General features: G+C 46.4%; 1 protein-coding gene across 1 annotated transcript in view; it reads left to right on the top strand.

Annotated features, from left to right (window-relative positions):
* The window catches only part of IQCA1 (IQ motif containing with AAA domain 1), a 202,256-nt gene that overhangs the window by 190,188 nt on the left and 6,595 nt on the right, over positions 1 to 5,473 (top strand). The gene's annotated exons all lie outside the window — the stretch shown is intronic.

Here is a 5,473-nt window from a genome sequence, read left to right as displayed (position 1 = left end):
CAGTGGTTGGTAGTAACGGTGGTGGTAGAGGTTGCAGGAGGTACTGGAGGTGGTGGTGATGGTCTTGGTGGTAGAAGACCATCATATTTGGTAGTAAAGGTGATGGTAGACATTGCAGGATGTAGTGGAAGAAGGAGCGTGGGACCCGTCACCTGTGGGCAGATGATCAACCTGCATCAAGCGGTTCTCGTGGTCCCCAACTTCTGCCCACTAACCCCACAAGCTTCTCATGTGTGTCTTTCTTGGTAGATGATTTCTTCAGCCTGCCATTCTTGTCAACGCTGTGAATGCTGCCCACCATTTCCTCAGTGATCTTGACATTCTCATAGTCTCTGTGGCTGGGGTTATCTGTCTTAAAGAAAGCCTGCTCCTATTTTTGCAATGACCAAGAACAGTCTCTCCCAATCCACAAAGCATGCATTGCAAATCCATGACTTGGGCCATCTGCCCAGCAGAGTCAAGCACCACAGGTATGTGGGAACACCAGTAATCCCTCTTGACACATTGCTCCATGAGTGAGAAGAAGTGACTGTGTGAAGAAGTGGAGGTGAATCCACCTGAGAACCATGGTCTTTAAGGCTTACCAACTATAATCCAACAGCTATCTCCTTTCCTCCAAATCAAGCTGTTGCCTGCAGAATGTCTCTGCAAAGGAAATCCACCTTGTTGATTAATGCCCTGTCTAGACCCAAGAAACCCTATGAGCCGCCTTTTCTCCACATTCCCCATGCTTCCCTCATCTTGCCTCTCTTCCTGGGGGTCTATCTCACTAATAACCCAATCCATCACAGCCCCCACGCAAGCCCCAGTGCTTGCTGGGATGGATCCAGTTTATGTATTAAGGTGTTTCTGGAATTCTAAGCTTCAGAGGGTCAGAAACTTATCCAAACCACATTGTCTAACTTTCATACTTTTGTAAAATCCCAAATAAAAATGAACCTGAAAAAAAAAAAAAAAACACAAGAAGATGCAACGTTATCTGGATTGCTAGCCAGGACGGAATCCAGTTGGGACATCAAACCAGATGAATGGGAACCCAAGGCCTGCTTTTGCCATCCAAACGTCTGACGCAATGAAGAGACTTTAGCATCCCAGATGACAGTGAAATACAGCTCACAGCTTGGGGACCACCCCTCACTGTCTCACCACCACCACCACCCACTGCTGCTGAGTGGACACCGAGTCATGACGACCTCATGGGCTCAAAGCAGAGGCCTTCTCCACAGGGTTTTCTATGGCTGGTTTTTAGAAGTACATTGCTAGGTTTTTCTTGTCTCTTGGTGAACTTGAACTAACAACCTCTAGGTCACCACTTGCACCACCTGAAGCTCTCAACAACCTCACTTCCCAGCCTCTGGTCCTTAGTGCCCACCCATCACCAATCCCCATGACAGGAGGCCTTCATGCCCTCCACCTGTGCTCTTAGAATAGCGCCTCGGCTGCACTCCCACCGTGAGAACCCTGTCTCACCTGAGCCATGTTGCAACCCACCCTGACTTGGCTGTTTATGGGCCAAGAGCCCTCAAGGAGGACTTTGTAAAAATAATAGACACTAATCTTTGGAAGGCTAATTAATCGAGCTCTTCCAACTCAAGGGGAAGGCAGCCTGGTTCCTTCCCATCCTCTGGCTCTTCAGCTGACTGTGGGCATGCAGACAAATCCCAGATAGCTGTGGTAGCCTTCTCACAGTTCTGACACCACCTCCCAGGAGACCAGATAGTGAGCTTTAGAAATGTACCCAATGATACCTGCATTTGGAGGAGGCTTGACCAAAAATCTACATGAGCACCATGCAGTTTAAATGGTCAACATGCTGTAACCATGGTAAATGGACTATATACATGGTGAACATACTATATGAGTGGTCGTGGTGCCATGTATGTGGTCATGTGCTGTTTACATGGTCAGCATGCACTATACAAGTCAACATGCCATATACATGGTCAGTGTGCACTATACATGGTTAACATGCACTATACATGGTCAACATACATTATACATAGTGTGCTCTATACATGGCCATTATGTACTATATATGTCATTATGCACTATACTTGGTCACTATGCACTATGCATGGTCAGCATGCACTACACATGGTCAGTGTGCACTATACAAGTCAACATGCCATATACATGGTCAGTGTACACTATACATGGTCAGCATTCACTGTACATGGTCAGCGTGCACTATTCATGGTCATCATGCACTAAAAGACCCACCTTGTAAGCCTCCATTATCTTTGCTGTACTCATGGAAAGTCTCCAAATCTTGACGTACACTAATCGTCCATTCCTGGGAGAAACCACAAGCCTCATGGTGTGTTACAGACCGTGTAAAGCTGGTCAGAAGTTCGAGGCCCACTGGGCCCAAGTGTTGCAGACAATGCAGGCTGCAGGCTCTGAGGAACAAATTCTGGCCACTGGCAGTATGGCAAATTGTTTTTCATCTTAGTTTTCAGTTATGTTTTTTATTTAATTCCAAACATGAGCCCTTAGTATCCACAGATAAATGTAATATTTTCCTAAAGCCAAGACTGTAAAGGTTTCAAGGTTAAACCTTTCTCCAAAGGATTAACTGAAAATAGCTTAGCTACTTCCCAGTTCTTTGTTCTATAAACAAAAAAGCCATCCTCCCTGAACCTGTCCCAGGTGCTGGTTATTCAGCCAAAGTTCCTGAAAACCTGGCTCAGGAAGCCAATACAGCAGGACTCCTCCCGAGCCTTTTGTCCTTCCCTCTCACCTTCCCCCAACTGAGCTCAGGGGCTATAGATACGTTAATTGAGCCTGAGAAACCAAGTTGCGGGCCTGGGATTCGAACCAGTGAAGTATGATGTAAAGTTACCTGAATGTCTGGAAAATTACTGATGTTAGCTGTACTTTGTCTTAGTCCCTCCCAGCTTGGTGTGAAGCTCCTCCCCTAAACAAAACAGAGACGCAGGCCGGCCCAGGTGTGCATTACAGGCAGGCGGTGAAAGTGTGCAGTACAGATTGGATAACGAGCTGTGCGGCTGACTAGGCATGTGTTACTGACCAGCTAGTAAGGGGTGCGTACTGCCCGCTTAGCTAAGATGTTTAACATACAGGACCTTACTGCCCTTATGGCTAATATGTTCACCACGCCAGAGCTGCCGGACACCAGTAATGCAACCATCCTGGTTTTGGGGTGCCTCTTTGTCCCCCTCCTTCTGTCTTTCTGTGTATTCTTTTGCTATCCCTTTCGCCGCCAGATATCCCCTCCTCGTGAACCAAACACTAGTGAACCAAGTTCCTATGTCGAGGCCGGTCCCCGACAGTGGTGAAGTCTACCCTTTCCCACCCAACCAAGGGTCACCACCAGACCCACCCACCCAATGGTCACCACCAAAGAGGACCCAGAAATCCATCGGACTGCTAACCACAAGGTCAGCAGTTCAAATCTAGCAATTGCTCCCTCAAAACCTTATACAGTGTAGCTATGAGTCAGAACAGACCCGGCAACACTTAGTGACAACAACAACAGGGTCTGAAAACCTTGCAAACACACTCCCAGAACACAACAGTTGGTGTCTGTTTGCCTGATGCAATAGAGGAAGAAGGAGATTCCAGAATAAGAGGAGGAAACTGCATGTGTGGCCAGCTGTGTCCATGAACAACTATCCCCTTTGCCATGAGACGAGAAATAGATGAGGCCCGGCTCCTATCACTGGACATTGTGAGCCAAGGCTCTATAAAAGATTTCTGATCAGAATTGTGGAAAAGCAGGACAGAATTGCAAATTTTCATGGAATCCAGATTTTCTGGAGCCACAGAGACAAAATGAACCACTGAAATTGCTGCCCTGAGATCACCTTTAAGCCTTAAAACAAAGTATTCCCTGAAGTCATCTTCAGACTGAGCAGTAGTATAGCTTCACTACTAAGGAAGGTCTAGCTGGAGCATGATGGCCTTTTAAGATCTATCTCTGTGGCATCAAACTGACAACAGCAACTCGGAAGATTCGACAGGAACTTTGGGGGGAGTGAGTTTGTGTTCGTGAAGGGGGATCAATTCAGAGACTTTCATCAGTGTTCCTGAGCTGGTTGAATTGGTGTATGTTCTGCTCAACAACAGTAACAAACATTAATTTATTTTTTAGTTTCAAATATTCCTCAAAGCAGGTCAAAATCATTTGGAGATATTTGGCCATCTCCTCCCAGCTCCAAGACTGTCCTCAGGGGTGACATGGACAGCCTCCCCAGTGTCCTTCACCGTCCTCACCATCTGTATGCAATTACATTAGTGCAGAGTGGATATGTTCTCTAACTGTAGTCTGATACTACATGTGTAACAAGTAAGCATAAGGTATAATGTCGTCATCATTATCATAATATCCCTGCTTTGGACACGAACTCTCTCGGTCATCCCAGGCCCCACTCTCCTTGAGGACAACCCGCACCCGATCGTGGTTTCAGTCATCTATGCATGCTGACCCTTGGTGTCATTGTTGTTAGGTGCCGTTGAGTTGGTTCTGACCCACTACAAACCTCTGTACAACATAAGGACTGTGGTTGTGAGCTGGGGGATACAAAGAGGGTCAAACTGCTCTCGTGAATCCAGTGCGTAATAGAGCACCCTACAGCCACAGGGAAATGGAAATTGGAATCCCCTTTCGAATTCCACATATAAACAGAATTTTAGAAGTGAACTTGATAGCTACAAAGCACCTAAGTCAAACTCCGATTTATCCAGACTCTGAGAAATGAAATCTTCTGATGAGCTGAGATCCCATATACGCACGCACACCATGGGTAGATTTTGATTTTGAAAGACTGTGGATACCACACTAAAGCCATGTTGTTGCTAGTTGTTGCTGTCAAGTCAATTCCAATCCATAGTGGCCCTATGTTCAACAGAACGAAACACCGCCCAGTCCTGCGCCAACCTCACAGTTTCTGCTAAGCTTGAGACTATTGCTGTTGCTATCTCATTGCGGTTCTCCCTCTTTTACGCTGACCCTCCACTTTACCGAGTGTGATGTCCTTATCAAGGGACTGAAGCCATACTGACCCTGATTTCACATGCCCATGTCAATTCACAGGGCACGTGTGGAGCTAGAAAGCCCAGGTTCATGGTATGCACATGTTATGACCAAAAGTTACTGAGAGGAAAACACTCACTGTCAGATCTTGGAGTCAGTTTCAGACCACCGCTATAATGGAGCCAGGATAGCAGTTAAACAAGTCACACCATGTTTGGGGTTTTCTAGGGCATGTAAACGTTGACAACATGGGGGAGTTGGTCAAGTGTATGATGACAATGTCTGAGCTATGATGACCAGACTGTGACACAGAGACACGCAGTGAACCCACGCTGTTGGAACAATAGACTTATTCAATGTAGGGTTGTGTCAACAAACCTTCAATGTGTGAAAAAACAGAGACAAACAAAGAAACCTTAGTAAAGGGAACTCTCTCTCCTCTCTGTCTCCTCTCTGTCTCCTCTCTGTCTCCTCTCT

Source organism: Chrysochloris asiatica, unplaced genomic scaffold (genome assembly GCF_000296735.1).
Source record: "Chrysochloris asiatica unplaced genomic scaffold, ChrAsi1.0 scaffold00096, whole genome shotgun sequence".
In the NCBI taxonomy this organism is placed as follows: domain Eukaryota; kingdom Metazoa; phylum Chordata; class Mammalia; order Afrosoricida; family Chrysochloridae; genus Chrysochloris; species Chrysochloris asiatica.
The sequence above is the reverse complement of the archived record's forward strand: the minus strand, read 5'-3'. Positions and strand labels throughout refer to the sequence as shown.